The sequence below is a fragment of the Panthera pardus genome, unplaced genomic scaffold (assembly GCF_024362965.1).
Source record: "Panthera pardus isolate Hobbes unplaced genomic scaffold, ASM2436296v1 HiC_scaffold_7, whole genome shotgun sequence".
NCBI classification, from domain to species: Eukaryota; Metazoa; Chordata; class Mammalia; order Carnivora; family Felidae; genus Panthera; species Panthera pardus.
This window is the reverse complement of record NW_026527002.1, coordinates 46358948-46383137: the sequence shown is the minus strand read 5'-3', so window position 1 is coordinate 46383137 and position 24190 is coordinate 46358948. Positions and strand designations below refer to the sequence as shown.

The 24190-nt window shown below is 46.5% G+C and overlaps 1 long non-coding RNA gene and 1 pseudogene across 1 annotated transcript; one reads left to right on the top strand and one right to left on the bottom strand.

Annotated features, from left to right (window-relative positions):
• Window positions 1–3798: 3798 nt before the first annotated feature.
• LOC109278004 (uncharacterized) lies at window positions 3799–4628 on the bottom strand. Its single transcript, XR_002085457.2, has 2 exons — window positions 4539–4628; window positions 3799–4120 (listed from the first exon to the last, which is right to left on the bottom strand). It is a non-coding gene; the product is annotated as an uncharacterized LOC109278004 (long non-coding RNA).
• A 2308-nt stretch (window positions 4629–6936) lies between these two features.
• Window positions 6937–19214, top strand: LOC109278068 (60S ribosomal protein L37a-like; annotated as a pseudogene).
• Window positions 19215–24190: the final 4976 nt, after the last annotated feature.

The window sequence follows — 24190 nt, the reverse complement described above, 5'->3', positions numbered from 1 at the left end:
TATCTGTCCTTAAAGCCTCAGCTCCTCTGTGAAAGCTTTCTGAGGCTCTCGTGTAGCCTTAAGAATTCATTTCCGTGGGTCCCAGAGTGGCCGTGGAACCTCTGTTACAGCCTGTGCTGGAAGGCAGAGACCCTGTCTTCCCTCTGTGCATCCCCAACACCCAGCACCACACTACCCCTTGGCTTCCAAAGTCTGCTCCCCAAATGAAGCTGTACCTTGTCCCCCCCCGGCCAGCCCTAGGCAGTTATCCAGATAACAAGGGGGGTCATGGGACCCAGGGTCGGATGAAGCAATTCTGAAAGGCAGAGCGTCTGAAAGGCAGTTGTGCAAGGCCTTGGCGGGGCAGGGAGAGGCTAGAGTGTTCAAGTTCTCTTTTGCTGAGATGCCAGTTGTCCATAATTTTCTCCTTTTTCTGGTAAAAAGGAAACCGCCCCCCCCCAGAACTCTGTTCATCATTCTCTGGGCCACTCCTTCACCTCTGCCTCTACCTCTCCTGTACATATGCCACCTTCTCATTTTTCTGTTGCTGAGCGGAGGAGCAGGGGCCACTTCTGGAAGGTGACAGAAGGACAACGAGGAGCAGTTCTAGAGAGAGAAAGAAAATCTTACACATTTTTTTTTTTTTAATCCCAGAGGGATTTTTTTGTTCTCTTGAATTCTGCCCCCTACACACAAGCACACTGAAGCCATGCCCCACTTTTTACTCCCTCCTGGTGTTTTTACCCTTCCTTGGGAAATTTCCCTGGGATGGGGCCATGGTCAAACGTTAGCGTTTCCTGTGCGTTAGCTATTGAGTGGATGCCAGAGAGAGTGGGTGTGTCCACAAGAGAACAAGTGAGCAGTAGCTGGGAAAAGAGGATGTGAAGAATGGGAAGACAAAATTTGTTCCAGAAAAGCCTTCAGTGGCAGTCTCCTTACCAGGGTCCCTGCTCTCTGGTGTGGGGATACCGAGGCCCCCCAGTGCTGCAGCTGTGTCTGTCTAGTTGGGGGGGGGGGGGGGCGGTCAACATGCCTGCAGGAAATCCTGCTCCTCAAGCTTGTCTCAGATCAGGTAAAAACATTAGAAATTATGAAAAAAAAATTGCATTGCCATGACATTCATTAATTCATTGATCCTTCTATTTAGTCGACAAATATCGGTCGAACACTTTTCATACTCCAGGTGGTATGCTGGACCCTAAGTTTACATCGATGAACCTGCCCCATGTCGCTTCTAGGGGAAATAGATATCACCATACATCACACTACTTCCTGCCTGATTTCTGCCCTCCTGTCCTGAGTCTTAGTGCTGGAGAGCTTAGAAATACCTAGATCAGTGCATGTGCTTTATAGGTGAGGGAAGAAAGTTCCAGAGAGGCTATGTGATTTGCTCAAAGTCACTCAGGTGATCTTCAGTGGAAGCTGGGATTAGTACCAAGTCCTTTGAGGGCTTGCTCTGTGCTCTGGGGGTGACCTCAGGGGTGGAGAAAATCCGATATTTTTGCTAGCCTTTGAGATAACATGAATAGTGTAGCAAATATACTTCCATGATGTTGACTGTCACCCTTTAGACCCTCTGTGTGGTTTAGCAGCTTGGCCCGACTGGTTCCTGCACACAGTAGGTGTACAGGAATGGTGTGAGCCCTTGAGAAGCTGGCAAGATTGATGACGGTGACACTTAGCACTATATTGTCCCAAGGTCCTGGGCCTTCAGGATTGGAACACTCACCTGAATGGGTGCTCTGAAGCCAGAACTGGGCACAGATGAGGCACAGAGCTCCAGGATTGAGCCAGGATGCCCTGGGTTGGGCCTAAGAGATAGGTGACTTCAGAGTCTTCTACACTGATGGTGGTCAGGAGTCAGTGCAGAGAAAAGAAAGCCAGGTCTGGTATAAAGGACTTGGTTACAGGTTGAATTGTGTCCCCCACAAAAGATGTTGAGGCCCTAAGCCCCAGGATCTGCAAATGTGACCTTGCTTGGTAATAGGGACTTTTTTTCTCCCACTGCTTCTTCCCCTCCCCCCATCTTTATTGAGATCTAATTGATATATAACATCGTGTAAAGTTAAGGTGAACAATGTGTTGATGTGGTATGCTTATATAAGGCAAAATGAAGCAATAGAATCTTTTGGACCCATAGGGGGACACTAACTTGGAAACAGGATCATCGAACACCTGACCAGGTTAAGGTGAGATCACTGAGGTGGGCCCAATCCAACATGGCTGTGTTCTTATGAGAAGGGGAAATTTGGACATGGAGACAGACCCACACGCTGGGAGAATGCCATGTGAAGACGAAGGTACAGACTGAGACGATTCAGGTACAAGTCAAGAAACACCGACGATTGCCAACAAACCACCAGTGTTAGGACGAAGGCCTGGAAGAACGCCTCTCTCAGAGGGCACCAACCCCATCTCAGATCTCCGGCCTCCCGAGCTGAGACAATCAAGCTGTGTTGTTGAGCCACCCAGGTTGTGGTGCTTTGTTAGCGAAGCCCAGCTCCAACCGGAAGTCAGCTTGACCGAGCGATCATAGTGGGACATGGGACTGTTGAGAAATGCTCAGAGAGGTGGAAAAGCTATCCGGGGTCTCCGGGGACTCGCACAAAAGTAAGAAACAGCACCGGGTAAGCCCATGATTCTGGCGAGGATCTCCTGCTGCTTCCAGACCTGAGGGAGAGGCATGGACCCTTGGGAAACCTGGCGTCCCTCACCATCTCCGCCCACAGGGGCCTTGAGTGTCTCTGAAAATCAGAAAGTGGCCTCCACTTTATTGGGGGCAGAATCAATTTAAATTGCTGTCAGCTTGTCTTCCAGCTGTCAGCGCAGGCCAGAACATCACATATTTTCCATCAATAATTCAACTGCCTCAGGAATAGAGGCTCCGGGGACTCCCCGGGGAGCTGACTCGGTCCATTCATTATTAAGCTGGCACTTACAGCCTTGTTCCTGAGTGCTGGAGAATCCTGCTCCAGGCTGGATGCCTTCCCCTTCACTCCTTTCCCCTCCCCACCTCTGCCTTTCATTTTTGTTTTCTTTGTCTGCTCTTTCTCTGAGGCTGCTTCCTGTCCTCTGGTGTGGATACCTTCCCGAGTTTGCGGTCTCCCACGTCTCTATCTTGCTGTCCAGCATGGGCAGAGATGCAAAAGTCTAAGGTGAAAGATGGCTTTAAGAATCTTTTAGTTCTCTGCCATGCTTAAAAAGCTTTTGCGTGTAGGAACACATATAGGTTTTCGTTCGTTTGTTGCTTATTTTTTATTTTTTTTTCCAGGGTGCTTGTGAATTGTGCAAACAGGGAATCTTGGCTAGAGAGCTGGGAGAAGGATCACAGTGTTCCTTCTGATGGCTGCTTTGCACCCACTAGTTGTCTGGAAGCTGCTGGCCTTGTGCGTGGTAGGAGAGGGGGAGCAGGTGTGTGGCTGTGCATTGTGTCGCGGCCACTAGAGAGACAGCACACAGGGACAGCACGTGTGACAGGGCCAGCGAGCAGCAGCGGTGGTGAGACAGTTTTTGGTGGCGTCTCAGGCAGTGGACAGGAATGAGTGGGATTTGGAGCACAAGAGAAGTAGCCTTGAACACCCCATGGTCGTTGCCACTAACTAACTATTTTGAGAGCACATATGGGCTCCTCGGAGTGACGGGGGGGAACTGAAGAGTAAGGATGACAGCAGGGTCTATGTGGTTGCAATCAAGGGGCTGGAGGCTCAGAGCGATTGTATTTTGACATTGATGTTAATCTAATTTGGAACTCATAGCCTATAGAAGCTTGCAACATAGGACTTATATACTAAAGACAGGGCAATTTAAAAAAACAATTGCTGGTCACTGTAAAATATTTATTATTCAGCGTTCTGGTGATCTGTAGCTAGGGAACAAAATGCCCCAATACTGAATGGTTTCAAACCACCATTTATTTTGCTCATGGTTTTGCAGGTGAGGAACGTGTGGAGGGCTTGGCTGAATGGTTTATCTCTGTTCTAGACGGAGGACCCACTACCCAAAGGACTTTGTACTCAAATGTCCGGCACATTTAACATTCCTTGGTCTCTTTCTTCCCAGGTAGTGTCGTATCCTCCAGGGCCTGTCATGCAGCCTGACATTCTCACAGCATGGTGGTCCCAAGAAGGCTGCATTTCTTTTTCTTTAAAAAAAAAATTTTTTTTTAATGCTTATTTATTTTTGAGAGAGAGGGAGGGAGAGAGAGTGTGGGGGAGGGGCAGAGAGACAGGGAGACGCAGAATCCGAAGCAGGCTCCAGGCTCTGAGGTGTCACCATAGAGCCCGACGCGGGGCTCGAACCCACGAACCATGAGATCATGACCTGAGCTGAAGTCGGACGGCCAACCGAGTGAGCCACCCGGGTGCCCCAGGAAGGCTGCATTTCTTACATGATGGCTAGCATCCGAGGAGGTGGCAAAAACATGACCATCCAAGGGCTGTAACAAGAACCAGCGTTGGGTCATTTCTACCATGTAACATTGATCGAAGGCTGTTTTATGCTGCAGTAATAGGGCCCCCCCAGATCCCAGTTGCTCAATACTGCTAAAGTTTATTTCTTACTCATGCAAAAAGTCCACGGCGGACACAGTCATTCTCCAGGACTGCTGTTCTCCATAGGATGGTTCATCTTTCCAGGGCACTTTGGTCTTTAAAAAAAAAATTTTTTTTTAAGTTTATTCATTTCGAGAGAAACAGAGAGAGCAAGCAGGGGGAGGGCAGAGAGAGAGGGAGAGAGAGAATCCCAAGCAAGTTCTGCACAGTCAGCACAGAGCCCAATGCAGAGCTTGAAGTCAGGAAGCACAAGATCATGACCTGAGCCAAAACCAAGAGTCGCTGTTTAACCAACTCAGCTACCCAGGCACCCCCAGGACGCTTTGGTCTTAAGGCACCCCTGTATCAGCATGTGCTTTCAAGATCACTGTAGGAAGACAAATTCACATGCTTCCATGCAAACGTGAGATGTGTCCTTTTCACTCACATTTCATTGGCCAAAGCAAGTTAAGTGGCCAAAACTTATTTCAAGGGGGCAACGAAGCACAATCCTCCCTGCCAGAAAGACAGGAGAACCTGGCATATGGGTAAGCAGCAGTGACGTCACTTCGTTCCTCCAGAGGGAGATGTGAGGATTGAATGAAATCGCATCATAACTGGGAACCACACAACCACACTGACAAGGGACTATTCGGAGGCTAGTTAGTACCACTCAACACTAAGTGACTAACTGTGGGGAAATAGGTTCTACTTACATAAATGGGTTAGGGCAGAAAGCCGCCACCACGGGGCAAAAATGCCCAAATTTAGCTAGTGAAATTTTGTAATGAGATCATGAGTAACTGGTTATCACCTGCAGGAAATTACTTTCCATCTGATGCCAATGTACTATTGTACTGTGATCACAAACTCCACTTGCCCCCCAGACCCTTTGCTTCTTACAAGTTAATGATGACTGATTGTCTTCTCTACGTTCACCACGTGTGTAAGATCTTGAAAGCTCAACAAATACGGAGATGAAACCCCTGTTTGGGGCTTTTGTCTCCTCCCAGACATTAGCCTCTCTTGTATTCAATCCTGTGTCCTCTCCCTTGCTGGACAAGAGAGATCTCCAGACTGGTAGTCTGTGGCAATTAATCCCTGCCCTCCAGCCTTAGGGAGACAACGTTACTGGTGAGTCATGAGTTACTACAGGTTTTGGAGTTTCCATGTTGTCTTAATTCAGTCCGGTTGCTATAATAAAATGCCATAGACTAGGTGGCTTATAAGCAACGGAAATGTCTTTTTCACCATTCTGGAGGCTGTAAATCCAAGATCAAGGCATCAACAGATTCAGCGTCTGTTGAGCATTTGTCTCCTCAGAGACCCTTGTCTTCTCACTGTAACCTCTCAGGGCAGCAGGAGCAAGCAAGGTCTCTGGGGTCTCTTTCATAAGAGCACTAATCTCGCTTATGAGGGTTCCACCCTCATGAACCACTTACTTCCTGTGGCTCCACCTCCTAATACCATCACCGTGGGGGGTAGGATTTCGACATATAAATTTTGCAGTGACACCAACATCTCAAGACCTCACCACATGCTTATTCGTAAGGAGTTGAGACGCTTAAGTCTTTGATTTAAAAACACAGAAATTCTATGTGTGTGAAATGAATAGACACAATGACTTCAAACAACGCACAAAGTCCATTCCAATGTTTGTTTCGCTTCCCTATGTTTTCACCCCATGCGACTTCAACCCCCAAGACAAAACAATAGCCCAGACAGAGCACTGTGTTCTTTACTCTGAAAGACCAGAAGATGCTCCTAAGAAGCCCCTTCCTTGTGTTTAGGTGGAGAGCCAGTGCAGAGGCTCTATCTTCAATTTTCCCTAGGACGGAGGCACATTCCAACAACCTCAAGCTCTTAGGGCGCAAGAGGGGTTGTTTTGGTTTAAATTATACATTTCCCACGCTGGTTCCCTTTGCAGAGATTTAAAACCCCTGACTAGTTTCCAGGCCTGCGTGACCTAATGGGGAGACAGCTGTGTACAATTTTAAAACGACTTCGGTGTTCTCAGGGAAGGCTACTTCATAATTAGCCAACCACTCGTTTTCCCTTAATCTGGGTAATTACCTTTTTTTGTAACTGAGGCAGGAGGGCTGGGAGCCAAACAAACCCAACAGGCGAACGCAGCGTTAGGAGGAGAAGGGAAAATTAGCCAATCAGAGGGAGGCAGGGAGGTGGGCGGACCCAGCGCTGCCTGAGCCTTGGGGCTCCAGGGGAGGGACCAGGTGGGGGCAGGCTGGGAGCAGAGATGTTTGGAGTAGTGGGCTTTTCGGGGAAAGTGAGATTTAAAAACGACTTTAACGCTTTTAGTAAAAAGTTCTCCAGGAAATGTATGCTTCCCTGCTGTAGTACAGGGAAAATGCAGCCAATTATGCCGTCACTGATGGCCGACTCGTCCTAAGTATACCTACCGCAGCCTGCGATGATGCTCTCACTCGTGAGCCCCCTGGACTGGAAGCTCCACGAGCCAAGGTCTGAGTCGGCGTTTGCTTGGTGTGGTAATCCCAGAGCCTATCCTGGTGCCTGGCACATGGCAAGCTGTGAGTCTTGGCTGATTGAGGAATACACAAGTTTATTACAAACGAGAGTATTGGACCCTGCCCAAGGCTGTTACTCCAAAAACACGTCCTTATTGCCCAGTCCCTGAGTGTGGATGGTACAGGAGGCTGAGTATGACACTTTAGACCACTGGCTCGGAGCAGCCTCGAGCACTGCACCGGGGGTCCAAACCTGGCTTTGCTACTTACTAGCATGCAAGCTTCTAACCTCTCAGTGTCTTCACCTATAAAATGGGGGTGATCATAATGCCCATTGTACAGGGCTGTGGCAAGGATTAAATGAGTTCGCGCACACGAAGCCCTTAGAGCGAGCAGTGCCTTGTAAGTACCAATGAGTATAAAAATAAGAATTATGCGCTCCAGCCAGAAAACTGTTTGGGATAAATCTCTGATATGAGTTTGCGTTGCTTTTGCCCTCTCGAAAGAATTTAGCCTAAGCTTTAAACTTCAGCCATGTTTCTGGTTAATTGAGGTTTTGTCGGAGACTGTTGGTACCTAGGAGATACAGTTTGATGCAATCCATAGAAAACTGGTGTGCTTCATTATGCTTTTATTATATTTATGAAGCTTATTGAGGGTTCTTAATTATGACCTTTCCATTGGGAGTCCTTTTCTGGCTCCAAGAAGTGTGCTCACAGAATCCCACCAAGTTTTAAACCCTCAGTTATGGTCCTTTCTCTTTTTCTCTTACGGTGGTTTTACACGACATCACATGGCTAAGCTAGAGCTATGTTTGTCACAGTCTCCTTCCCTCTGTGGTTCCAGCTTAGACTTGGCCAAAGAGAAATTTGTATGAGATCTGGAAGGCAGAAGGGAAATAGTGACCAACATTCTCTGAAAACTGTGGTGTTTTAAACGCTGAAAGAGACCGAGCGGAGGTGCCGGAAGACTCGAGCTTGTCCTCGCCCTTCCTGACTCTACGATCCGCTCATTTTCCTGACTATTAGCTCTGCTGACCAATAGCAACTCACTCCCAGACGCAGGCAACAGCCTCCACGGTCTTCTCTAGTAGCCTTCTGTGCGTCGTCCTTCCCCCGCTGAAGTGCTTTTCTTCTCAGGTTCCCTGCAAGCTCCAACTTGTCCCTCGGTTGGATAAGGTCTTGCTCATTTAATAAACCCCTTGTTCTGTAGCACATATAGAAATTATGCTTGATTCTGCTTCCCTCATCGAACTCTGTTGCAGTTACTGTGGCTGGTCTCCAGGTCTGGCCTAGGGAACCACCTGGATCGTCACCCTTTTGTGAAGTCCCTCCACATGGAGCCTGGATGGCTCCCTGGGTCTCTTATATCACCAGAATTCAGTGGAAATGGCACAGGCTTCCTCTGGCCCTATGACTCAAGGGGACAGTGACTGCTGCTTGCACACTCATGGGTGCCCCAAATCCCGAGCAAGGAAGTCAAGCTACCTGGCGGGAGAGGCCATGTGGAAAAGCCCTGAGGCTGAGACCCAGACCCCACTGCCCCTCCGAGCCCGGCCCCCCAGTCACTGTCACCAGAGAAGATGAGACAGGATGAGGGCAGGGGCATCTTGGACATTCCTGTTTCAGCTGACATCTGACTGTAGAGACAAGTGAGCCCAAGTAAGTCCAGAAGGAAAACTGACCAGCTAAACCCAGGCAATCCACAGAAGCAGGAGGAATAAGCAAATGGTTGTTTTTAAACCCTTTCTGTTGTGACGTAATTACAGGCTTACAGAAAAGATCTAAAAATAGTACCTCCCAAATCTATCCCTTTCACCCAGATGTTAACATTTCCTCCCACCCCACCACCCGGCCATTCTCAGTCGTTTGAGAGGAAGTCACAATATCTCTTCACCCCTACACGATTCAGTCGTATCTCCTAAGAACAAGAACACTATCTTCCTTAAACTTAGTATAATTATAATATCAAAAAGTCACATTTTAATAAATGCCATCATGTGATCTCCACACCTTGTTCATGTTTTGCCAGTTGCCCTCCAGACATCCATCCTTTTTAGCAAAAAAAAAATCCTGGTTTGCACACGGCATCCAGTTGTCCTTTCTCTGTAATCTCTTTTAACCTGGACCCATCCTGTTCCTCTCCCTTCTTTGTCTTTCATGACCTTGACACTTGCAAAGAATACTTACTGGCCATTTAGTTTGTAGAATGTCTGTCAATTTGGGTTTATGTGGTGTTTCCCTGTGATTACATTCAGGTTATACATTTTTTGGCAGAAATATGGGAGAAGGGATCAGGTGATGTGAAACTTGAATGGGGTTATGATGGTGTCTGAAAGTTTTGTCCATATAAAGTTACTATCGTTTTCTTTGTAATTAATAAGTATCTCACAGAGTGATATGTTGAGATCATGTGAATACCCTGTTTCTCATGACACTTTGATCCCCTCGCTTTAGTATCCATTGATGATTCAACTGATGAACCGTGATGGCTGATTTTTGATTTCATCCTTCCTTCTGCATTTATTAGTATTCTACTGAAAGAGATTTCCTTCTTCCTCATTTATTTATAAAAATCAGTTTTAACTAATTATTTGATTCAATAGGTTACAATCTGTTACTATTATGAATTCTTCTGATGCTTAAGTTGTCCTAGATGTGGCCTTTGGGGCTCTTAGGATCTTTGATATGTTCCCGTCATTCTTTGAGCACTTTCATACCGTTTTGACACAAGATGTTCCCGGTACATCTTGTACTGCCCCTGCCCCGGCCTTGGAATCAACCATTTTCCTAAGGAGCCCTCTTTCCTTTCAGAGGGAAAGTATTTAGAAACCAAAATCGGGGTTCCTGGGATGCCTATTGCTACCAGAGTGTCCTTGCTTTTTAGCTTTCTTACTGGCCAGATCTAGGAAGTATATGTCTGTACACACATGCACACACACATATATACACCCACACTTTATTTTCTATCTCTCCCTTTGTATTAAAAACCACTGGTTCAAACCATAAGTTTATACTGATTTCTCTAATTCCGATCCAACACGACAGAGTTTCACTTTAACTCTCTCCTTCTCCATATTTATGACTTCCTTTTCCAATAGTGAAACACCTGTTTCCTATGAACCATGATATATTGTTCTATTTTCTTAATCTTAGGATATACATAAAGTAGTTTCAAAATTGTTAACCCATACCTCTGCAGGAAAAGAAAAAAAAAAAAGCAAAGTGAAATTACTGGCCTGAGTTCAATGTTTACAGATAATTTTTGTGTCTAGCTTCAGAATAGACGGCTCAAATACTTGGTTCAAACGTTACTCAAGATAGCTATGGTTGTTGTTTTCACCACTAAGTTTGGGGTGGTTTGTTTTGCAAGGGATTTTAGAATGACTTTGGAAATCAGCATTTATCACAGGTCCAATGTGAAGAAGAAATCAGGCAGGACCTAAGTGACATCAAGCGCTGTGGAAAGACGTTTCATCTGACCCTTGTAGAAATAGGCATTAAATTATTATCTTCGGCACGTCTTGGGTGAGTCTGGGAAGAGAAGTACTGGCCTTGGGCCTAATTATGAATGAGGTGAAATTCGTCTTAGACATCCTGTCTCTCTCCTCTCTCCATCATTCCCGTCTGATGGGAGTCTCGCCCTCCGGATACTCACTGCTCTCTGGCTGCCCTGAACATCCTGCTGTGGTTTCCCAACTTTGCTTTAGGTCTTCCTTTCAACCCTCCAATTAGTCTTTCTACTCTCAGCTGTGAATGACCTGTGAGCCCCTGAGAGGATAGCTGTCTAGTTAAACACATTCACAAGAGAGAGTGAGAATGTTAGCCAGCTAGTTATGTACCCTCTCTTAGGGTACATGTGTGCTGCGTTTATTAAACTCAGGCCCTGGGGAAGCATAGAAGGGAGAGGTCTTTGGACCAGACCTTTCCTATCCCGACCCCTGACTCCTGCCTACTTAAATCTGTGGACTAGAATTGTCCTGCTGGGAGGAGCTGGAGGAAGGGTACCCAAAGTACGCTGGCTTGGAATCCATTACAGGTAATTTCCCACTTGAATGGTTTAATGCATAAATAAATACATGGCATTTATATACCTATGTTACTGGACTAGTGGGTTTATGAGCAATTATATTCCGTAGCTCTCGATTCAATGGAACGTCTTTACCATCTACCACGTGAGCAATACATGAAGCAATGTGTTAGCTGGAAGAACTGGTCCATGGAAACTATTAAGACCCCCCCATGCATCACCGCTGCCACCATCCAGCCACGTCAGCTGGATATGCCATTTCACATATGCCATTTCATAGGGTGGGATAATATTGGTGACCGTTCAAATTAAGGAGCTTGAAGAGAACTCCTTCTTGAGCTACTGGCTTGCTCAAGGGCACGGAGCATTTCACATACTGACCCGCACAACGTCCATCCAGAAGGTGGTAGGGTGGGCTTCGGGCGCAGCTAGAAGGATTGGTCACAGACTATGTAACCGTTTCTCAGAGGTTTCAGAAATTATTTAGGGTAGGACAACCTTTCAATAAGAACAGAGAGTTTCCATTACAATCAAGATGAAGATTCAGAGTCCCTTAACTGAAATTTTCAAAGAGACACAACATTAGTCTGTACTCCAGGCTGGCAAGGCAGGGCATGATTCCCGATACAATGCCACGTCGGGTGAGAAATTGTGCCTGCCCATCCGAATCGGTCTCTGCAGCTAATTTCCTAAGTGTCTCAAGGGCAGAGCACGCTAAGTGAGCATATAAACTTGAGTGTTACAGAGAAATTTGCAGGGAGCTATAGCACAAGTTAATAAGCTGAGACTGAATTTGGAGGGATGATTAAAGTACCTTGGCTTGTCCGTCTTCTGTGGCAGAGCCGCTTCACTTGGGGTTCAGGGCTGGGCTTCAGGGCATCCCTGCACTCCCCAAACTTCATGGGGTTTTGTGTAACGTCCTCCTCGTGCATCTTAATGAGGACAGAGGCAGCAGCTTTCCCTGGATTCTCAAGGGGGCCCTTGACCCCTCAAAGGTTAAGAATCTTGATGGAGTTAAGCAATTCTGAGACCGGGTCTCCTGAGACAAGTACTGTAGGCAGCCTCCACCTGAGGGGTGACGCCTTATGGGTGTGTTCAGATATTTATAGCCCCCTGCCTCCACCCTAAACTGTGACAGGAAGTAGAGCCCCAGGATGGCTCAAACGTGCCATGACTACCTCTGCTTCCCTAGCAGGAGTCCCTTTCCTCCTCAAAAGAGAATATTCAAATACACGTAAAGATTGGCGAAGGAGCTGACTGCTCTATTTTGTTTTTAAGAGGGAATCAGTCCTCCCTGAAGTCGTGTTCGACATTTGTCACGCTGGGCTGAGGCAGGCTTGGGAAGCAATGCAGTGAGATGTATTCTGGAGAACAGTGAAAAACAAGAGGGTGAATTATGCGGTATTTGTGACTGGATATGCCTGTGAGCTCAGTCTCCTCCTCTGCAAAATGAGGACGCTAGTAATGAGTTCTGACTGCATAGAGTTGTTGGTGAGGATTTCATGAGTTTATGCTCCGTCCAGCCCCAGAGCGGTGCTCAACAGGCAGTAGGCAACATAGGTGGCTGTGTTATTGTCTTCACCATCAGTTTGATCGACATAGTCAAATTCATCAGAGTCCGTTGATGGTCAGCACAGACCCAAATTTGGAATCCATTTAGGATTCAGCAGCTATGTAGAGACGAGTTCATCAGTTAAATAGTAGGTAGGTTCGATTAATTTGATTTCCGGAGGCATTTATGGTGGGGAGTGGATGGGCTTGTTTATCAGGGAAAGCCAGCTTCAGGCCTGAGGCGGTGGGTGCCGCATTTCTGCCTGGCACAGGGCAAAGTTCCAGTTCATGCGATGGAGAAAAACAGTCTGATCTTAACGACCACCTCCCGAGGGCCATCCATATCGTAAGGACTCTACAGGTTTTATCACACTGATTCTTCACGATCATTCTTTAAGGTCAGCTGGACATGCCATTTCACATATGGGAAAATGGAGCCCCAGGCTGAGTAATTTTCTCAAGCTTGCTCAGCTGACTGGCATACACATTGACCGACTCCAAACACTCAGCTTCCTTCTGATTTCACAATTATCAACCAAAAGGAGAATCATTTTATGACGCCACCCGATTTTCCTATGTTAGCAATGCAGCTTCTTTCAGGAGACCTGGGGAAGGAAGACGGGACGGGAACCATCGATTTCTTCGTCAGTTCTCAAATTCAATGTGCTCTCTACTAGCCTCCCTTTCCCACACTCCGTGTTCTGTGCGCCCCTCCCCAATTCTTCCTCTTCTGCAGCCCTTGTCCCACTTAGCGTCATCACTGTCTTGCCTGTCTTCCCAAAGGCCAAGAAGCGATGTTTATCATTCCTTTTAGTTCCTCCAGTTGCCTATAGGATAAAGTCTGAACGTCTGAACTCCTTATTGTGGCGTACAAGGCCATGGTCTGGAGTTTCCAGGATATTCACCCCAAAATGAGCCACAGATTCCCCCTCCTCTGGGAACTGTTCCCTCTTCCATGCAGAGTTGGGCTGCCAGTCACCATATTTGCAAAAATGTGACCTTACCTCTTAGCCACAGTAGATTGGACCAGGGGTAGTCCCGTGACTGGAGCCGTACCAGTCAGAGTTCTGTCCCCAAGAAATTGGATTTGGAACCACAGAATTACTTTCTCTGTGCCTGAGTCTGTCTCATGTAAACTCTAGAGCTATGAGCCGGACAGGTGTTCTGTGACATGAACTGGATTGTGCAGAATTCTTGTCTGGAGGGAGAGAGAAGGAAAGAGATGCCCGTCTACAGAGAGAAGCAGAGAAAAAGATGGAGAGTGAACACTGCCTGGACTCACCCTGACCTTCTACCTCCAAGTTTTAGTTCTTCCTGGCATCCTGGTGTGCCCCTGGCTCTGGGTCATGAGAGATTTTCTGTTGCTTTTCTTTTTTTTTTTAACGTTTTATTTATTTTTGAGACAGGGAGAGACAGAGCATGAACAGGGGAGGGTCAGAGAGAGGGAGACACAGAATCTGAAACAGGCTCCAGGCTCTGAGCTGTCAGCACAGAGCCCGATGCGGGGCTCGAACTCACGGACCGCGAGATCATGACCTGAGCTGAAGTCGGCCGCTCAACCGACTGAGCCACCCAGGCGCCCCTCCTGTTTCTTTATAGTAAAGTTTTCTCCTTAGCTTAAGCCAGCTTCAGTGGGTATTTACATGCTATTAAAGACCCAGCTAATCTGACCCCACCTTTCCTCCCCACATCTCTCACCGGTTCTTCCACCTTCCCTCTGTCCTTTCTGTGCTTTCTTCTTTTGCATCAGCCATGAAAGCATTCGATTCCTTACCGTTTGCTCCGCGTTCGTTACACCACCTTAGGTCATGCTCTTCCTTCTGCTTGGAATCCCCTTCCCTATCTTATTTGGCCTCAGATACTCTTACTCACCCTTTAAGGCTCTGTTCCTATGCTACTTCCCTCCTGAGGCTTTGCGCTAGTCCTTCCTGGGGTCTCAAGGCTTTGTTCATACCCTGTTCTGGAGCTTGCCCTCTTGACTTCGTGTTTATATATCTGCCTCCCCATTAGACTGTAAGCTCCCTGCGGGCAGGATGCAGCCTTCCTCATTTTCTCAATCCTACTGTCTGTAGCTCAACCTGTAGAATTTCTTACATATGTTGGCCAAAGGAGGGTCTGTGGCTCAAAATTCTTGGCATAGACATGGTACATGGGTGGGGGGTAGAGATGCCTTCAGAAGGAGCCCCAAGATGGGACTATTGCAGAAAGGGAAAGATAGGGAGCCTCAAGGAATCAAACCTGTACTCCTTCATTCTGGACTTCCCTCAAAGCACCCCATAGGCTCTGGCTTGACCTTCCTTCCTTTCTGGTCAGTAACTTAACATGGCCCCAGAATATTAGGGCCCCATGGCTGACCTTGGGCACCCCAAAACTTGGCAATGAATGAACATTTGACATTGTTGTTTCTGTTCCCTCCTTTCAGATCCTCTCTCAGGCACCTGATAGGCCCACATTTCCTTCTGGCTATCCTTTCCCTTCCTCTTCTCTCCTCCCCCCTCCACTGCTATCTCCCACCTCTACCCCGAACATGCCACTCTATCAGAATTCTTTCAGGACGCATATCTTTGACATTTCACTTTATGAACTAATGAGAATTTATTATTTACTGTGCCAGGCAGTGAGCTACATGCTCCCGGAGAGTTTGAGCCGGAAGGGGGACATTGTGTACCCGGCTCTGGTGTCCGATTCCCTGGGCTTGGATTCTGCTAGGAATACGATTACTAATGGTTTCTAGGGGGCCCTGGGTGGTTGAGTTGGTTGGGTGTCTGGCTTTGGCTCAGGTTATGATTTTGTGGTCCATGAGTTCGAGCCCCACACCGGGCTCTATGCTGACAGCTCAGAACCTGGAGCGTGCTTCGGATTCCGTGCCTCCCTCTCTATCTGCCCCTCCTCCGCTCACGCTCTCTCTATCCCTCTCTCAAAAATAAATAAAAACATTAAAAATTTTTTTAATAAATAAATAAACAGTGGTTTCTACCTCAGGGTACTGTTATAAAATTTAATGCGCGTGAGGCACTCAGAAGAGCACCAAGCATACAGAAAGTGCTCAATAAGTTCTTATTCGTGGGTAAAGATAACATTCCTCCAACTTGAAGACACATGGGCATCCTAAGGAAGCTAAATGATACGGTGACCCTTCAAACCGATATTGTTAAATATCTGTTCAAACTTTATTTAGGCAGTGGTTTGCAACCTTTTGCACACACCAGAATCATCTGGAGGGCTTTAAAGACAGCTGGGCCTCACCCTCAAAGTGTCTGATTCAGTAGGTCTTGTACTGCCTACGGTTTACATTTCTTTTTTATTTTATTTTTAAGTTTCTAGTTATTTTATTGTTGTAAGAACACTTAACATGAGATGAGATCTACCCTCTCAACAAAGTTTTAAGCATAGAATACAGTATTATTTTAGCATCATAGTATAACGTATTATACGTTTTTAAATTTTTTATGTTTATTTATTTATTTTGAGAGAGAGAGAGAGCACAAGCAGGGGAGGGGCAGAGAGAGAGAGGGAGAGAGAGAATCCCAGGCAGGCTCCCCGCAAGAGTCAGATGCTTGACCGACCCACCGAGCCACCCAGACGCCCCATATTATATGTTAATTATAGGCACAGTGTTGTAGAGCAGATCTCTAGAGCTTATGCATCTTGCATGTGGAGACTTTATGCCCATTGATTAGCAACTCCCCATTTCCCCCTCTTCCCTGCCCCTGGTAAATAACCACAATTCTACTCTCGTTCTATGAGTTTGACCATTTCAGATACCTCATATAAGTGGAATGATGCAATATTTGTCTTTCTATGACTACTGACTTTCTATGACCACTGTCATTTCTCCATTGTATGTTCTTGGCGTTCTTGTTAAAGATTAGTTGACCGTATATGTGTGGATACGTGTGATATATGTGTGATTTCTGGCTTCTCTATTCTGTCCCATTGGTCTACATGTTTTTATGCCAGTCCATACTTTTTGGTTATTGTAACATTGTAACATATTTTGAAGTCAGGAAGTGTGATACTTTCAGCTTTGTTCTTTGTGTGTAAGATTGTTTTGGCAATTCTTGGTCTTTTGTGGTTCCATATGAATTTTAGTATTTGTTTATTTTTGTAAAAAATGCCATTGGGATTTTGATAGGGATTGCATTGAATCTGTAGATTGCTTAGGATAGTATGGATGTTTTAACAATATTAAGCCTTCTAGTCTATGAACAGAGGATGTCTTTCTTGTATCTTCTTTAATGTCTTTCGTCAGTGTTTTATAGTTTTCAAAATAGAAGTCTTTTACCTCCTTTGTTAAGTTTATTCCTAAGTATTTTTTCCTTTTTACTGCTATTATAAATGGAATTATTTTATTAATTTCCTTTTTCAGATAGTTCATTTTTAATGTATAGAAATGCAACTGATTTTTGTATCTTGATTTTGTGTCCTGCAACTTTACTGAATTCATTTATTCTAACGTGTGTGTGTGTGTGGTCTTTAGGGTTTTCAATATATCATGTCATGTCATCTGCTAATAGACATTTTCATTTCCTATTTGGATATCTTTTATTTCTTTTTCTTGCCTAATTGCTCTGGCTAAAACTTCTAGTACTATACTGAATAGAAGTAGCAAAGAGCCAGCCTCATTGCTTTGTTTCCTGGTCTTAGAGAAAAAGCTTTCAGTTTTTCACCATTGAGTATGATATTAGCTCTGATGAATACAGATGCAAAAATCCTCAGTAAAATACCAGCAAAGTGCATTTAACAGCACGTTAAAAAGATCATGCACCATACTTAAGTTGGATTTATTTCTGGGCTGCGGCAATGGTTCAATATACGAAAATCAATTAATGTGATACTTCACATTAACGAATGAAGGCTCAAAATCACATCATGATCTCAACAGATGCAGAAACAGTATTTGAATTATGTCCTTTTATGATAAAAACTCCCAAGAAACTGAGCATAGAAGGAAATTGCCTGAAAATAACAAAAGTTATGTAGGATTTGCATTTGTAACAAGTTACCAGATGATGCTGATTTGCTGGTCTGGGGACTAAACTTTAAGAACCACTTTTTTAGGGCTAAAACTAACAACACACGTAACAACAGTTGGTGAGGATACGGAAAGAGGAGCCCTCTTACACTGCTGGTGGGAATGCAAACTGGTGTAGCCACTCTGGAAAACCATATGGAGGTTCTTCAAAAAGTTAAAAATAGAACTGCCTATGACCTAGCAATGGCACTACTAGGTGTTTATCCAAAGGATACAAAAATACTGATTCAAGGGTCACGTGCACCCGGATGTTTCTAGCAGCACTATCAACAATAGTCAAATTATGGAAAGAGCCCGAATGTCCATCAACTGGTGAATGGATAAAGAAGATGTGGTGTACATGTGCACATACACACACACACACACACACACACACACACACACACACACAATGGAATATTACTCAGCCATCAAAGAGAATGAAATCTTGCCATTTGCAATGATGTGGATGAAACTAGAGTATATTATGCTAAGTGAAATAAGTCATTCAGAGAAAGACAAATACCACATGATTTCACTCATATGTAGAATTTAAGAAACAAAACAGACGTACATAGGGGAAGGGGAGGAAAACTAAAATAAGATACAAACAGGGAGGGAGGCAAACCATAAAAGACTCTTAATTGGAGAGAACAAACTAAACTGCCGGAGGGGAGGTGGGGGGATGGGCTAAATTGGTGACAGGCATTAAGAAGGGAACTTGTGATGAGCGCTGAGTGTTACATGTAAGTGATGAATCACTAAATTCTAGTCCTGAAACCAATACTACATAATATGTTAACTAACTTGAATTTAAATAAAATCGTGGAAGAAGAAGAAAAAAAGAACCACGTATTTACAGCCAGGGTTCACAACCTTGGTTGTACATCAGAAGCACTCAGAGAACTTTTTTTTATTTGAAGTTTATTTATTTATTTTGAGAGTGAGAGCACAAGCAGGGGCAGGCAGAGAGAGGGGAGATCCCAAGCAGTCTCTGCGCTGACAGCACAGAGCCCAACGTTGGGCTCGAACCCACGAGCTGAGCTGTGAGATCATGACCTGAGCCGAAGGCAGATGCTTAACTGACTGAGCCACCCAGATGCCTCGAGAACCACTCAGAGAACTTTTAAAAACAACCGATTTCTGAGCTGTATCCTCTGGAAATAAGTGAAGAGCAATCAAGTAAGGCCAAAGGCTATTTATTTGGAGCTTGCCCTAGCAGGAGAATCAAACACTACCATCCTGTGCATTTGGTAGAGACTCAAAGGCGGGCTCTCTGGGCTCAGACCTAGTTTGCAGCGACACAGCTAAACGCACCAAGAAGGTTCAGATTGTGGGTAAATGCGGGACCCGTTATGGTGCCTCCCTCCGGAAAATGAAATAAGCCAGCATGCCAAGTACACTTGCTCCTTCTGTGGCAAAACCAAAATGAAAAGACAAGCTGTGGGGATCTGGCATTGTGGTTTCTGCATGAAAACCGTAACAGGTGATGCCTGGACCTATATCGCCATTTCTGCTGTCACAGTCAAGTCGGCCATCAGAAGACTGAAGGCGTTGAAAGACCAGTAGAAGCTTCACCATGTGAAACATTGCTAGCCTATAATAAACCGGTTAATTTAAATAACAAAATTCAAAAGAGAGAGAGAGGGAGAGACCCAAAGTCAGGCAGAAGAGTGGAGAAAAAAAAGAAGGCTTTTAGGTATGCCGTATTCGGGGTTGTTGAAATGGGAAAGCTGGAAGGGGGCTGACCAGAAGTGGGGCATGCAGTGTGATTGGTTAGGGGTGCATATTTGACTTTCCCTGGTTGATTTTCAGTTGGAAGCAGGGGCCAAAATTAGGAAAGCTGGCAGATATTAAGTACTGAGTGTTTGGGGCCAGTTGCTACAAAGGCTGTGTTGGTTTCCCGGGCTGGTTGCTGCAGATAGCGGGTCAGAATTCTATTGTCATATAAAGTCTGGCTGTTGTCCATTTGTATATTCAGTCTCTCAACCTAAACCAGTTGAATCGGAATTGCTGAGTGCAGGCTTAATTAAACACACACACACACACACACACACACACACTTTTTAAACTCTCCAAATGATTCCCATGAGAGTCAAGGTTAAGAAGCATGATTTCAAGAGAGAGCCTAAGTGCTCTGCAGGGTAGGGGTGGAGAGTGAGGAAGGACGGTGGTATTGCTTTTCCTTTCCTCCCTTCTCCCCAGGAACAAATTCCCTGGGTGAAGTGATTTGTGTGCTAACAACAGGTTAGTGATTGTCTTTGAACCTGGAGGCACTCTAGATGATGGATCCCCACCCCCAGGGCAGGAACTTACTGAAAATATGACAGCTAACAGTATTTGCCCTTTGTTTTACCATCTCTCATAGATTGGCTTCCACTGAAATTAGAATAAAAACCAAACTCACCGGGACCTACATTGCCCCTGCCAGTTCTCTGGGCCCATCTCCTGCCCCTGTTCCCTCGGTCTCCACACTCCCCCTTTACCATCCCCAGGTCAGCCTGTTCCTGCCACAGGGTGTGGTCCTCTCCATGACCATTCTCTCCTCTTAGAGAAGCCTCCCCCAAGGCCTTTTGCTGGGGTACTTCTCACCTCTCTCAGTCCCTTTTAGTCCTGTTTCTCTATTTGCTTTGTAGCACTTACCTATCTGAAATTAATCAGAAATTAATCAGTGTGTATGTTTATTGCCTCTCTCTCCCCAAAGATCTCTCCCCTAAGGCAGAGATCTTGTCTGTCAACAAGACACAGCTGTATTCTTAGTGCTCGAAACATAATAGGTGCTCAGTAAACGTTTGTTGAGTGAATTAAGGGGGCCAGGTCTTTGCTGGCCAGCCTTCTGTCGTTTACGAACTGTGACTTTGGGCCAATTTTCCCATCTATACGAGGGAGAAGTGATACCTTCCTAGGCTTTCTTGCAGAGCTGCTGTCCTGGTCCAATCAAATTTCAGTAGATTTAAGCAGAAATGTGCTCTTCAGTGCGGGAGATGCTATCATTACGTCTGCGTTTCAAAAGGACCTTCACCCAACATGATGGCTCACATGTCCGAGAGTAAGTCTGGTGAATGTAGGGATGTTTTGAGAGAATCGGGCACTTCCGGGTCCTCAAATGCTGCCACCCTAATCATCTCTGTGCCCAGAGCCAGTGAATGGGCTACCTTCCAACAGAGTCTGTATCACCCGTGACAAGGGTGCTGTAATTTTGGGGGGGGGGGGGGGAGTCACTTGGGTGAAATCAGTTGAACCAAGAGTGAGGGTGTGGCAGCCAAGTGTGTTCCCCTCTGTCCCGCTGGGAGAACCCGTGGGGGTGCTTAGGTGGGACAGCCTCCAGCTGTCCACCTGTGTCTCCCGCATGGCATTCGTGCCGAGACCACACTTGGACGGGGCTGCTCCCAGCCAGTGACTGAGCATGACAGAGATTCTGGAGTTGGGCAATGCCTGCCCCGTGGGCCATCTTTGCTCGGGAGCTCCTTACTGCCTGGCCAAGACTTTCTCAGAGCTGCACTGCAGTCTGAGGTTATTGTGTCTCGTATCCCTCCCTCTCGCTCTCCTGTCTCAGATGTCAGACCTGCACTGTGGTCTGAAACCTCTCCCTGCTTACTCCTGATTTCTCCCCTTTATCCTTTAGAAGCGGTTCCCGTAACATATTGCTGGTGCATCTGATCCCATTTTGGTGTCTGCTTCTGAGGAGACTCACCCTGACACAGAAGAGTTGGAAACAACCCTTTATTTCTCCCTGTAGCCGTTCCCTCCTGGTTTTGATTTAGGCCCTGTAACAGCTTGCAAGGTATAAAAGTTTAATAAAGGAATCATCGATTAGGAACCGCCCCGCCCCACCCCGTCTCTTCCTCCTTTAATGGGGTCTACAGCAGGCTTCACTGGTGGGAGTAAATACTACTCTTCCCGTTCAGGGCCGAGGGAGGTGGCCCAAGGGCTGCTGGTAGAGAAGGGTCATGCAAATCACGGAAATGCATGCTTTGGGAAGTCCCCTCTTTTAGAATCCCCGGTGGACATATGCATCATTGCCCTCAAGGCCAGCTCATCCTAGGATGGAAGCAGAACTTGGCAGAGAGGATTGGAAATAAAGGCAAAGTTGCCAAGTAGAACTAATCGATGACAGGGTGCAGGCAGAAGGCTAGGAGGAGGAAGCAGCAGTGCCTGGTGGACATTATGCAGGGACCGTTCCCACTTGTCAACTGAAAGTATTCAGTAAGCACCTAAGTGCAGAAAATACTGCTTGAAGGGGTTGTCCAGAGCAAGTGAGAGAGGGGATCAACAGGACGTTCTGGTAGGGGTCTTGGGGAGCTTCTAGCCCAGTGGATTTCAAACAGGTCCCTGGAGTTACCGCTGGGATTTCCTGGCAGGATGAGTGGGGGTCCCTGCGGATATGGGTTCCCTTGTCTTCCCATCCTTCAACCCAAACGGCTCCAACTGCAAAGGTTCTGCCTCTCAAAACCGAGTCTGAAACTGCTAATGTAGTGTCCCCTCAGAAAAATGGACGCCCAGAGAAGTCGCGTGACTGATCCAAGGTCACATAGCAAGCTAACAGCAAAGGTGGATGGGATTAGAACCCAGGGCCCTTCACTTTAGTCCTGTTCTCTTTCTGCTTCATAATGCCACCCCCGCAAGGAATCTGTAATTTCTGTGTCAGCTTAGTGGCTATGTCAGCTTGGACACAATCTGTCAAACTTATTGGCCAATACACCGAGCAGATGGTCAGGCTGGGGTTGGGTAGATGTGTCAGTTTGCTGTTTAGAGAAAAAAAAACCAAAGCGATCTCCCTGCTTTTTCCTCAAGTTGTCACTTAGGCGTATGTTACTTCTCCTGACTCGCGGATACTTCAATCCGTCATCGGACAAACGTTCCACTGCCTTGGCGGCGTCGAGTGGTGGGAACAGCATGGACTCGGGAGCCAGACAGATCTGGGGTGGAGCGCTGACTCCCACACCAGGGCCTTCTCAGATAAGTTCACGTGATCTTTTGGAGCCTCAGTTTCTGCATGTGTGTGATACGGAGAGCCTATGTTACAGGCTGCTTTGAGGATTAGAAATGATAGAAGTGAAGCACCTAGCCAGTGCCCAGCACATCGTAGGTGCTCCCTAACTGGTAGAGTGTAATAGAAGGGTGGGAACGCTTGTCCTTATGACCCTGAAGGAGGCAGCGTAGAGGGGGACGCAATGTATGTGGCAGTGAGGAGACAATGAGCTGCTAAGATGAGGGAGAAACAAATGTGATCAGTGGTTTAGGGGAGGAGGGACTTGCCTTGAAATTTTAAGGGATGGATGGTGGTTGGGGAGGTGGAGGTTACATGAGGAGGGGATACTAACATGAGCAAAGAGGCAGAGGGGGAAAAATCAGAGCCATGGAGTTATGGGGAGCAGACTCTGGTAAATCACCGGAGTGTCGGGAGAAACCAAAGAAACCCACGTCATTGCTCCAACGGGGAGGAAGATGCTGTGCAGTGTAAGATGGTAAATTCTAGAAACAGTCCATCGTTCTTGATGTGCACTCTGAGATGGTTAAGAGCTGAGGAAGGAGTAAACCCCAGGCTTTCTCATTTTTGTATCTCTGGGCCTTTGCCCCAACCCCTAAGAGGTGAGGAAACCGAGAGCCAAAGGCCTCCAGTGACTTCCCCAAAGTCACGCGGCTGGGAGTGGCAGAGTTGGACCCGTACCATCTGACTCTCCAGACCCGTCGTTCCTTCCAGTTACACATTTCTTTGGTTTCTCTGTAGCGTGAAATGCGGGACTGGGCAGATAGATAAGAAATACTTGGGGGAAAAGCAATAAATCTTGACTGCAGCTCAGATGAATAGCAGATGCTACAACAGTGCTCTTCACCACTAAGTGCGCATTGAACCCCTCCAGGGAGCTTAAAAAAAAAAAAAAAAAAGGAATGTGGAAATCAGGCTCCAATGCACCGCTTGCATCAGTATCTCAGGCAGGGCCTGGGCATCCGTGGGTTCTAGTGTGCGGCCAGGACTGTGAGTCATCGAGCTGAACTTGTGATACACCTGGTCCAACCTACGTTGGCGTTTCTCAGAAGGGCTCCTGAATGGCGCGCCATCTGTATAATCCACACGCCCTTCTGCAGTCCTCTCACGGGCAGGCCGCGATCTCCCTCCCTCTCTCTTCTCCCGCCATATTGCCTCTTGATTTGGTCTTCGTACTCATGGTGGTGACAAATTAAACCTCCCGGAACAATCAAAGGAGACCTGATCGTGGGTGAGCCATCTGGAGATCCTTTTTGGTTAGCTTGGACTTTGGGGAGGCTGAGGGGAAGAAAGTGGGAAATGACTCATCCTCCAGACGAAACACAAAAATGGTACTTATTCAAGAAGGGTTGTGGTACTTGGGCTGTAACTTTTCCTCCTGTTTCTCAGTGATTCCAGATGGTCCGTTTTCTCTTCTGCACCCCCGTGGCCATGCTCGCCGCCATATGTAGGAGGCACGGACTCTCTGGGCCACTCCTGTTTCAGTTTACAAAGTGAATCTGGTTTAACAATGCATGTCTGTAAAATGCTTTATGAGGACCCGAGAGAGAATTTGCACGGTGGTATCTTTTACAGTATTCTCTCTTTCATAGATGGGAACAGTAGGAGTCAGTCC